This window comes from Toxorhynchites rutilus, chromosome 3, assembly GCF_029784135.1.
Source record: "Toxorhynchites rutilus septentrionalis strain SRP chromosome 3, ASM2978413v1, whole genome shotgun sequence".
In the NCBI taxonomy this organism is placed as follows: domain Eukaryota; kingdom Metazoa; phylum Arthropoda; class Insecta; order Diptera; family Culicidae; genus Toxorhynchites; species Toxorhynchites rutilus.
In genome coordinates, this window is record NC_073746.1 from 314,156,128 (window position 1) to 314,168,526 (window position 12,399).

The window sequence follows — 12,399 nt, forward strand, 5'->3', positions numbered from 1 at the left end:
ATTCGCCTAGATGTCTCCGACAAATAATTTTTCAGCTTTATGTTTTTTTCCGTTCTCGCCCAGTTCAAGAGCTTCTGTTTTTACAGATTCAACACCGACTATTGGCTTCATCAGATGCTGTTCAAAATCTTCAGAATCTTTCGGTCGTGGTTTAACCCTCTCTAGGTTACGTTTAAGGATCGATACTAGATTCAGCCATCTTGAGTATCACCAGTCACCATTAGTATCTTGAATGGTATGAGCTTCAATATTTCTTGAATCGAGTGAAACTTATTTGTTCACTTTGGGCGCTTCAGGATTACAGATAGCTCTAAACGTGGAACCCGCGATGCGTTTTTTTAACACGCCCTAGACATTTTTTCTTTATTTCCAACATAGAATTATTGAAAATTTTATAAATAAAATGCAATATATTGTCTAGAAGTGTCCAAACTGACTGGTGCAAAAATATCATTAATTCATCATAAAATCTCTAAGCAAAAGCGCTCAAAATTGAACAATTTTCGTGACACGTCCGATATTTAGTTCTTTATGTTGTATTCCCGAACTTTCAAAAACAAAAAAAAAAGGCGAACAGGTTGTTCAATTGTTTTTTTCTATTAAACACTTTTCATTATTGCTTACATTGTTGACAGTAGAGTGAATAAATCACGCAGAACACTGATTCCTGTAGAAGGATTTGTAGCTTGGATTTGACACCTCCCAACAAATTCTGCACAGTAGCATCCGTGTCCTCCCAGGACGTGGCAGACCAATTCTTCCTGAAGTCTAACATGTTCCGAGGAACTGTACCATCACTGTACTTCTCGAATATGCCCTCGCCAATTGCCCAGTAACGTTCAGTTGGTCACAGCTGGGGATAATTTGGTGGGTTGATGTCTTATTCGTTGTTTTGAAGTTGTTCTCCGCAAACCACTGGAGAGTAGATTTGAAGTAACGAACGGTTGGCAAAGCTGACCAGCATAGAGGAGGCATGTAATGCTTTCTATACAATTCAAGCAATATTTTCTTCAACCATTCGTCCAAATAAATTTAAGAATTGATGGATATTTTTGTGAGAAAAGTAGAATATCGCAAGCAAGTGTGCTAATGGCTTGCCAGACTAGCACCTTTTTTCCACCGCAACAGACGTACCCGTAGTCGGTACACTCTACCCAGATGATTTAGTGTAAAACTGAGGCTTCGTCAGCGTTCTGGAATCCTATTTGACATGTGTCTCGTCGTCCATTACAATGCACTGGTTGGAGTTACCCAGAATTTTTACTAAGTTTTAGCACGATGTTGCTGTTCCGAAGTTTATTTGGGTACTTCCTGCTTCTCGAAGGTTTTCAAAACATGCCTTTTCTCATCAGCTGGATCATTCCGATGCTGGTACCTAATTTATTGGCCATGTTACAAATAGCAGCAGATCGATGCTTTCGAATATAATTCACAGCTTTCTGGTCCAATCCAGGGTCACTAGAACCGGATTTACGTCCACTTCATGACAGGTCCTCCAGTGAACACTCATTGCCAAACTACTTAAATATTCGTTTCCGCTCTCCGTGCAAATGTTGGTCCCTTTCGCGATTTGATTGTATGTTACACCCTGCTCGATGCACCAAATATGCAAAACTTTTTTTTAGTTTCCAATTCGATGAACGGCATCTGGAAAGCAGCTTTGCAAACGTAAACAAGTGATCTGCTGTTATGTTTTAGGTGAGTATCAAATGTTTCAGATTATTTTTTGATACATTGACCGAGAAATAAGCTCTCAAAATTGGATGAGTATAGTAACGCAACATTTACTTTTTCTATCTTTTCCCTCAATATGTTGTTTTTTACATATGACATAAGCTATGTCGAAAAAACGTAAGTTCCAGAAGAACAATCATTATAGATTCGTTTAAAGTAACAAATTTTTCTCATCTTTCGGGTAAAATTTTGAATCTGTCCTTTTGCTTCCCCTTTATTATTGATTTTCAAGTCATTGTTCTATGTTCGGACAAATTAAGGCGCTGCACAGTGCATTGAATGCATAGCAATGTGGGACGAAAATCATAACAGCAGAATTTAGTCATTGCGATACATTGGCGTGATGGGTAAAATAGTTCATAAGTATCAGAACTGCTGTTTGCATAAATTCCCCATGTCGATTGAATAATCGCGTAAGTGTCTCAAGCGACAAAATCTTTGTTTATATGATGTGAAAAGTTCTGATCATTTCGGATACGCAGAAATCATTATATGAGTAACTACTGGTTTAAATTATGCTGAAGTAGTTGTTTTTAAAGATCAGAATAAAAAATGTTTCAAGTAAAAAAATATTTGTTTGTCAGAAGTGAAAAGTGCTGATCGGTTGCTGGTAATTATTTCACGTTTATTGCATCAATTGCCAAAGTGTATCATATGATATATGATTTACTCGGGTTTCTTTCAAAACAAAACAAAAACTATGGCATTTTCATCTTTTTTAATTCATAAACAAAACTGCAGCTTGCTCCCAACACAAATTAGAAACTTTTCTTTCGCCTTCTACACCTATTATTCCTTCTCACTAGCGGCCCAGTACCATGTTTTCATAAGTTTCCCGCAAAGTCATTGGCATAGCTTTGCTGTTGCACTCGAACAGAATCTCGCAACTTTTTTTCTTTTCTATTCTTTTCTTCAATGTTCCTTTTTTACTCCGAATGTCTCTATGTGTCTGATGTCCTACTCTTTTTCTGCATTCAAATGTTGCTCTTTCATCTTTGACTTTGACTTTTAACTCTCTACTCTTCATTTTCTACCCTCTACTCTCTACTCTCTACTCTCTACTGTCTACTCTCTACTCTCTACGTTGTCCAGCTACTGAATCAATCTCATCATCGTCAAATTTGATCAGGTCAAGAACAATTTAAAATGTCTGTTTGATCACTTCAATCCGTGACGTTTAATAGAAAACGCCAAAATCATCATTAATTGTGTCACGACCACGAGCAGAATGATTATTCATATATGGGACCAAATCTGCATATACGAAGCTTCTTTCTGCAAACCTTACAGTCAGGGCTTCAAGCAGTTGCTTCGAAATTTCTGATGCTCCGATAGCTGTTCTACCATAAATGACAATCTGACGTCAGCCTTATAAAGGGTGCATTTCTTCCGGCATAGCAGTTCAACAGCGACCAGAACTGGTGCGAGGGCATCTACCAATTCCTTTATCGCTGTTCGTCGCTGAAGCTAATCCTGAGACTCGTTTTCGGACCGGGTAGAGATTTTTGAACTGAAACTCGAAGATCGTAGAATCGGCGCAATACTGCCAGTTGCGTTTTATCGATCTTATTTGATTCTCGAGTAATATTACGAAGCGGCATAAAGGCAAATATTATTTAAGGTATAAAGATAAAAAATACCGAAATTACCGATTATTGATTGAAAATTACCGGTAATTCGGTAACGGAAAATGACTCGGTATTACCGGTAAAACCAGTAACGTTGAAACCGGTTAACAATTCCTAGAGCGGAAGTCGGTGGAGGTTTTTTAAAACGATATCTAAAATTAAAATGTAGATGTCATAATTTTTTATTTCATTGCAAATTCAACTTCCCCGTTTCTCAAGAGTATTATTAGAGCCAAGCCACTTTTCCATTAAAATATTTGCTACTCACCATGATAATGGCATTTCATTTCAGTTGATTTGATGTCACACAAGATTTGACTTTTGAAAATGATTTGATATTCATTTGAAATTTCACAAAAACCTTCGCATGCAACATTCTCACCAGAATTTGACAGTTCAGCTGGTTTTATTAGTAGCTGTGATGCTTTATCTAGCTTATCTATACTTGTTTACATATTTTCAGGTATAAATAAACAAGTATGAGTGCATTGGACACCAAAAAAAAATTAAATTATTTTTTGTCTACGGCTCAGTGCACTGTGCGCTGCTCTGAAACAGCTGCATGACTTACGGTTAAATCTTCGTCCAACAATTTTTGCAATATCCAACACTTTCGAACTTGCACTGTGATCACGCGTATTCTAGAGATTGCCACTCAGAATGCATTCAAGGCGTGTTATTTGGCATAGAAATCTCAACTAAGTACTAATAAAAATGACGCAAGTAATACTACGTTGAGACGGCGAAGTTCCTCTAGGAACGTTAGTGCCATTGAAGAAGAAGAAGAACACTTTCGAAACGCCGAAACTCTCAATCACATGTATCTCAAGGGTTCTTGTATCTATTCCTCTGATTTTTTTTTCGACTGAAAAATGTTTGGTTTGAACTTCCATATATTTATCACGTCACTTGTCACTTGTTGATAGACCAATACAAACATGTCAAATTTTTATAGCACACATCTTTAATGCGCTATCGGTTTTCTCAAATCTAAATTTCATCCTCCTACTTTTAGAAAAAAGATTTTTTGCAGGTACGAACTCGATGAATATATTGATATCTACATGTCGAGATACGCAGAAAAATAATCCTTACACTGAAGCAAAATGTGTCTGTGGGTTAAACAAAAATCACTCACTTCTTGCACAAACATTTTGCTCGACGAAGTATGGTACTCCGTAAGCATTAATATGTTTTTGTTTATTATTTTATTCCACAGCTTACGTACCGTAAAGGTGTAAAAATTACCATTTTCACTTCTCAATGAAAGTTCTCAGTTATTTCCGCAAGTTGCAACGAGCACTGATCATTTGATAACACGAATTTATTGTTACATGCTTGTTCATCCGTTGAGGGAAACAATAAATCAAAATAATTTACACCGAACCGTTTGCTTCAGGAAATGATTTATACTATCCGTTCCCATCGGTTCGAATCTTATTCGGTCTAATTACAATTCGCTGTGTATTTCTTGAGATCGCTCGTTTCGTGAGCACCTGGGCCAGCACACATTTGCCAACTAACCCGTTATGCAATAGGAATGCATGGTGATTGCAACAACTTTCTCATATGTATGTGGCATATGATTTTTTACCATAATTCACCAAAAAATAACACATCCCCCGCGTCTCTGTGGAGGCGTACATAGATATTAGCAGCAATTTTCGCAGTGACAATATCTCGGAATGTGTTCGATTGAGCAACACCTCGCTCCATTCGTTGCAAATTTCTACTCCTTTGTTAGAGACCACCAATCTATCATAGGTATCGTGTTAGAAATGAAGACAAAACCAAGGCAACGATACGCTCCGCTGATTGACACATCCTCCTTTGGCACGATTGATGGGCCGGGCCGAATGGGTCCTGAACAATAGAATCGCTGACATCATCACGTCGCAGAAGAGAGCATATCAAAGGCTACAGATCTTTACAACTTACCCGTTGGACGAATAACCCGGTATTAGGTTCGGTCGAAGAGGAGAACTATGGCAACCGCAGCAGCAGCAACAGCTTTCGAAACACTTAAGTAGCTGTTATTAGTGTGGAATATTACGAGGGAATAATAAGTTCAGCACGGTTTCTTGATCGAGAAGGCCTTGGTTTTCACCCTTCAGTATCTAATTGTGTTCCTAAAATCCGTGAAATAAACTCCACTTTTGATTCCCGGCTTTCGTCTATAGATTTATTTTGATGTACCCCAATTTTCCGCTTTTCACCAACGTGATCATAACCGCTAACCGTTTCACCATGGCACTTCTACGCGTGCTCCATTTTCCCAACGGAGCAAAAACAACATTTCTCGGAAGACACAGGGAGTAGTTCAAACTCAAACAAACGCGCGTTTGACAAGTTTGCTACGTTGCTTTGTTAACCCAAATTCCCACCCGCCGCCTACTGTTAGAAAATTTACGGCGCACCTCGCGAAGGAGGGGAAGACATACCATCATTTATTCAACCACTGTTTCCACGCGATCATTGTGAGTGGAAAATAAGAGGTTTCCCTCCGCAACCACATCATTCTTGCATCGTGTGATACGCGATCGTCGTGTTCTCTATTTTACACCTATAATTACGGTTGACTTTTAAATGTTCCCCCACCCTTCCTGGCGGTTCCTTCCTCTCGATATATGTGAGCAACAGTGAGTGAGATCGACGCTTATCTGCAGTGGTCGTTTTGCTCTTTGCTTATTTCTTTGTCGAGCCCACGAGCTAATTTGTGGGTGGCAGCGAGTTGTTACCGCGAACAGTGTTACGCGATAGGAGGAAAACCAAAGAAAAAACTGGAAAAGCTTACACGAAGCGATCATCGGCCCATTCAAGATTGCGAACGTTTGCGTTTGAACGGTCAATTTGTTTCGCTTGTTTTCTTCTTCCCTATATGATATAATTACCTCAGAAGGTAAAACAACTAAATCGTAAGCACATCATGCAGTGGTGGTTATCATATCGAAACCTCTTCATGGTAATTATTGGACGTCTATTAGCGCATGCGTAGGGGAAAGCAGTTCAACTATACTTTATGGACAGTGGTCACTTTGCCTCCAGTCTGCGGCGTACATTTAAAGTGCTTCCTCGAGTGCAGTGCCCAAGCGGTCTGCAGCTCAGTTTCGGGAGAGATGATATAATGTAATTGCGAGGTCCGACAATAATGTAATAAGACCACTCAGAGGATTATTTTTATTTGAATTTTTAGACAAAATCTATGTTTTCTGTACATGCACAATTGTATCCTTCCCTTATCAATTGGTTTCACTCCCAAAGGCATTCAGACCAATTAGTTTATCATCAATATTGCTGAAAACTATGGAAAAAGTATTATATGAATACATAAAGTCACCCAAACTAGCGTTGGCAGAAAACATTTCATCTTTGACAGAAATGATGCCATTTAGTGTACTGGAGAGTCAAATGCGCAAATAATGAGCTGTTTTAAAAGCTTAAAAATGGTTTGTATGTATGCGTGCAGACATTTCTTTCTGTTTTCTTTTCTCATTTCATTTGGGATTGTGCCAAAAAAAAGTCCATACGACGTCAATGGGGATCGAACCAAGGCCGGCTGGAATGCAAAGCTATTTTACACGACCACGCTATCCACATGGCTAATGATGCTTCAGCAGTTGTTCAGCAAATACGTGATAAGATTGCACCTGATTATAAAATGAAGTTGGGAAGAGTTTTCTAAGAGTAAAGAGCGCATGAAGGAGAACAATATCTATCTCGGTCTGGGCCGTGTACTTTGCCACATAGCTTATTTGTCTTTTGTTTCGCTCGCTCGTCTTAATCTTCTATTGCTGTACCACGTATATTATACAAATGCTTACCAGTATTTGTGAGTCATGACATTTTCTGTTATGTTATGTCTCATTTAATGTGATGAATCGGGATGACAAAACATGAGCTAAAAATCAATTTTGGGTGTATCAATCAGACAAATCCACAGTAACAGCGCAACACACGATTGTAACAAAAATTGAAAAATCTCTCTCGTCAAAAGAAACCGCTCTATGCGCGTTTCTTGACATCGAAGGTGTCTTTGATAATGCTTCTTATCTATCAATGGGACAATTTATGGGAAAAAGACACTTCGATAACTGCATAGTCCACTGGACCCAGGGCATGCTCATACATAGACGAATCACCTCGGAGCTGGGCGGGTCGTCGACATCTGTGATTGCAACGAAAGGTTGCCCACAAAGAGGGGTTCTCTCACCTCTCCTTTGGTCACTTGTAGTTGACGACCTTCTGATAAGTTTAGAGGTTAAAGGATTTGAGGTTATGGGCTTTGCCGATGATCTAGTCATAATGCTACGTAACAAGTTCGACGACGTATTATCGAGCAGAATGCGGATGGCCTTAAACTTCACACAATCTTAGTGTATCAAAGAAGGTCTGAGCATAAATCCCTCAAAAAAACAATTATTCCTTTCACCAAAAAGAAAAAACTACATCTGCAGTCTTTACATCTTGGTGGAGAGGAAATAAAAAGCAGCGCTTCAGTTAAATATCTAGGTGTTATCTTAGATGCTAAACTAAACTGGAACGCACACTTAGATTCAATAATCAGCAAGGCCAACTCAGCCCTATGGATAACTGGCCAACAGTTTTTCAGGCAGAAATAACTGCAATAATAGAATGTTTAAATGTCTGCCTCAAAAGAAAATATAGACATGCTAACATCTGCATATTCTCAGACAGTCAAGCGGCACTTGAAGCTCTAGATGCTTTTGAATGCTCTTCAAAAATTGTCTGGGAGTGCATTTCCCTTTTACGGCAATCAAGTCAGATAAGTTCGGTACAATTGTACTGCATTCCTGGCCATTACGGTATAGAGGGCAACGAGCGAGCTGATGAACTTGCTAGGAACGGCTCAAACTTACCATTCACTGGTCCAGAACCATTCTGTGGACATTCTGACTGTGTTGAAAAGTGAGCTGAATAGATGGGAAGACCGGGAAGTGACAGCCAATTGGACAAAACTTAAGCAGGCGAAAAAAATCTATTACGCCGAGTATTAAAATTACTCAACAGCTGCTAAGCCTTAATAAGAAAGACTTCAGCATATTCACTGGTCTTGTAACAGGACACTGCCCGAGTAAATACCGTCTTAAAAAGATAGGTTTAGCACAAGATGATATTTGTCGCTTTTGTAATGCCGAAAGCGGAACCTCGGAACATTTGCTCTGAAACTGCGGAGCTCTAACTAGACGCAGACTTCAACACCTTGATAAAGATATTCTGGGACCCAAGGAAATTTGGTCTGCGTCGCCGATCAGTATTATAAATTTTATCAAACAGATTATTCCTGATTGGCACCTATATCGCTATAGCTTTCAGTCTACTCCTTCACCAATAAGTAGTAGATAAGCTAAAGTGTAGTATAGAAAAGGAGTATATCACAATAGTTGAAAATAATGGATGCATTTTCCCCCTGTTGGGTTCCCAACAGGGGGAAAAAATCAATTGATTGGTGTTAAGGAAAATGAGATCAAGTTGCAAAATTTGAAAATTTCGAGTTATTGATTGCATTAGGTTAAGCATTTCGTAATCTACATAGTGGCAGACCGGGAAAGCTAGCAGATCCTCGGACATATGCGAAGGTAGTGGGTCTTTTCAAGCGGAACCCGAAGCTGTTAACGAAGGAAATGGCGAACAAGACAAATGAACGTTGTCCCGAAAGAAAATCAAATCAAAAAGAAGTAATTTTCCAAGAATCCTTGCGAGGCAAGTAATCTGCAGTAGTGAACTGAAAAGGGAAACTCTCCTCACTTCTGGGACCATGAATCTAAAAATTTACCAGGAGAAGAGCCTACGGAAGAAGACTACTGCCTTTTTGGAGTATCTATTTCATATAGATTGCCTATTCTAGCCGGACTTGACTAGTTGCCACTAATCAAATTCCACCATTATACAGCGAAAATGGCGTTACAGTGGATTCCAAGGAGATGAATCCGGCAAATATCCCAGAACTAAGGCCAATTGGGGAATACTGAAGCGAAGCACATAAAGGGTATTTCAATAGGTGCGCTACAAAAATAGACCGATAGGGACAGCAAACGACGTCATATTTTTTCCCGCTCTCTTGACATTTCTCTTCAGTAAGGTTTGCCACTTCATAATGGAAAGATATACGATCCAACAAAGAGTCGAGATTATTAAAATTTACAATTTAAGAGTGTTACGTCCAATTTGTGGTAGTCATAATCGTCCTGCCAGATCAACAATTGAGCATCTAGTGGGAAAATTTGAATCCACAGGCACAGCACAAAATGTTCCCATGCCAGTGCGTAGTGTCGAGAATATTGCTGCCGCTGGCGCATCAATTGAGGAAGACCCAAATCAGTCTCTCACACGTCGTTCTCAAGCGTTGGGCATCTCTGTGACGTCGTTGTGGAAAATTCTGCGAAAAGATCTTGACCTACAACCTCACAAGATCAAATTGACGCAAGAACTGAAGCCGCTTGACCACCAGAAACGTCGTATGTTCGAGAATTGGCTTTTCGACCTTTCGACCACCTCTTTGCATCGTAAGACGCGCACTTGCTGAACAACGCAACGAATTCTTATGAAAATGTGGTAAAAATGGCTTGATGGCTCCATTCTAAACAGTTCTTCAAGCGGGTCATCCCCAAATTGCCAGGAAAAATGGGAAAATTGTATAATTGTCGATGAAAAATACTTTGAATAAACTAGAGTTCTTCATTTCAATGCAATTAACGTGTTTTATATAGAAAATTTTTTTGAGAAATTTGGGAAACAGAACAACTACCGCAGGAGTGGAAAGATGGGGTTATTTACGATATCTTCAAGAAAGGGGACAAACTAGACTGTGAAAACTTTCGTGCAATCACCGTCCTGAATGCCACCTACAAAGTGCTTTCCCTAATCATCTTCCGTCGTCTTTCGCCACTGACAAACAGATTCGTGGGAGGTTATCAGGTCGGCTTCATCGAAGATCGGTGTACTACTGAACAAATTTTCACCTTGCGGCAGATTCTCCAGAAATGCCGTGAGTACAGAGTCCCCACGCACCATCTATTCAACGACTTTAAAGCCGCATACGAAAGAGCTATGGAGAATCATGGACGAAAACGGCCTCCCCGTGAAGCTGACAAGACTGATTAAGGCTACGATGAATGGAATACAGTGCTGTGAGCGAATTTTGGGTGGATTATCTGATCCATTCGAGTCCCGCAGGGGGCTTCGACAAGGTGATGGTCTCTCTTGCCTACTGTTCAACATCGCGCTAGAGGGTATTATGAGACGAGCGGCGTTTAATTTGCGTGGAACGATTTTCAATAGATCCAGTCAATTCATCTGCTTCACTGATGACGTAGACATTGTCGGCAGAACATTTGAGACGGTAGCTGAACATTACACCAGACTTTAGCACGAAGCAGAGAGAATTGGACTGAAAATCAATGCGTCCAAAACCAAATACATGCTGGCCTTCGGATCCGAGCACGACAGGACTCGATTAGGTAGTAGTGTAATGATCGACGGCGATGAGTTCGAGGTAGTGAACTAATTTGTCTACCTTGGCTCAATGGTAACGTATGACAATGACACCGGAGACGCATCATCAATGGGACTCGTACTACGTACTACTATAGTCTCCACAAACACTTAAGGTCTAACAGACTTAGCACTCGTGGGAAATGTTCCCTGTACAAAACGCTTATATAACCGGATGTCCCCTACGGGCACGAGACGTGGACAATACTCGGAAGAGGACCTGCGAGCACTCGGAGTCTTTGAACTGCGGGTGTTAAGAACCATCTTCGGCGGTTTATAGGAAGACGGCGTATGGAGGCCCAGTACCCAGTACCCAGAAAGTGATCAAAGCTGGAAGGATACGCTGGGCAGGACATGTTGCAAGAATGTTGGACAACTATCCTGCAAAAATGGTGTTCATCGGTAATCCGGCTGGTACGAGACGACGAGAAGCACAACGAGCAATGTGGTTAGACCAAGTGGAGCATGACATGGTGATCACGGGGTCCCCGCGGAATTGGAGAGAGAGCCACGAACCGAGTTAATTGGAGAAAAATTGTGAATCAGGCCATGTTGTAAAGACGTTAAGCCAAAATTAATAAAATATAGAAAAAAACGGTATCATTCTTGTACACCTGGTATTGTGATAGGGGACGTCATGGACCGTCCATCGTCAGAACACAAAGAATAGTAACATGGTTTTTTCCCTCGGCCGGTGAAGATCAAAACATCTTCGTCTGTTTTTTTGGTTTTTTATTTTATTATTTATTATTGTGGCTTCGATTGTGGTGCTATCAATATCACGAATGTCTCTTGTTACAAACAGAAGGGCATGGCTGGGCGAAGAGAGGCTAGATCTCCATCACTGATGATTGTTGCGCAGACGTAGCTATTTGATTGTCAATCAAGATTTGAGCTCACGATAAAGGGCGAACACGAAATTATTGCGACACCAAAAATGTCATGCCAATTTTCTTATATGTTTAGAATCAAACCAAAATTTCAGGGTAGTTTTATACATATATTTACTTCAAAAATCAAAAGAAAAGTTAATCGATGGAGCCTTGAGTGTAAAATTGAACGCATTTTCGCTTGATGCCCTCCATCAAAGTCTTTACAGTGTCATCCGGTACCAGTTTTTCAGTTTTTTTCCATTTTCTTAACATGTCCTTCTCGTCTTTGACCGTCTTCTTGCTCTTCCGAAGTTCCCGCTTCATTATTGCCCAGTACTGCTCCTGACAGTTTGGCGGGTTCATGTCCTTTTGAACAAAATGGACAGAATTGACCTCATACCACTCGAGGACACTTTTAGAATAGTGACATGATGCCAAATCTGGCCAAAATAGCGGAGCTTCGTCGTGCTGCTGCAAGAACGGCAAAAGGCGCTTCTCGCGTTGGTTCACCTCAATTTTCGTTGAATCGAAAAACACGACTTCGAGTTTGACAGCATGTAGACAATACACATCAATGAGAAAGTGTGCAAAATTTGGTTGATTATTACCCAATGGTAAAAAAGTTATGCCCTGTTGAATGTGTCGCAATAATT

General features: G+C 40.1%; 1 protein-coding gene and 1 long non-coding RNA gene across 7 annotated transcripts in view; one reads left to right on the forward strand and one right to left on the reverse strand.

Moving 5' to 3' along the window:
• Positions 1 to 12,399, forward strand: part of LOC129775213 (bicaudal D-related protein homolog) — a 102,238-nt gene that overhangs the window by 55,565 nt on the left and 34,274 nt on the right. The window lies entirely within an intron of this gene.
• On the reverse strand, positions 4,598 to 5,666 carry LOC129775215 (uncharacterized). The gene is made up of 3 exons (XR_008742884.1): positions 5,559 to 5,666; positions 5,301 to 5,491; positions 4,598 to 5,225 (listed from the first exon to the last, which is right to left on the reverse strand). It is a non-coding gene; the product is annotated as an uncharacterized LOC129775215 (long non-coding RNA).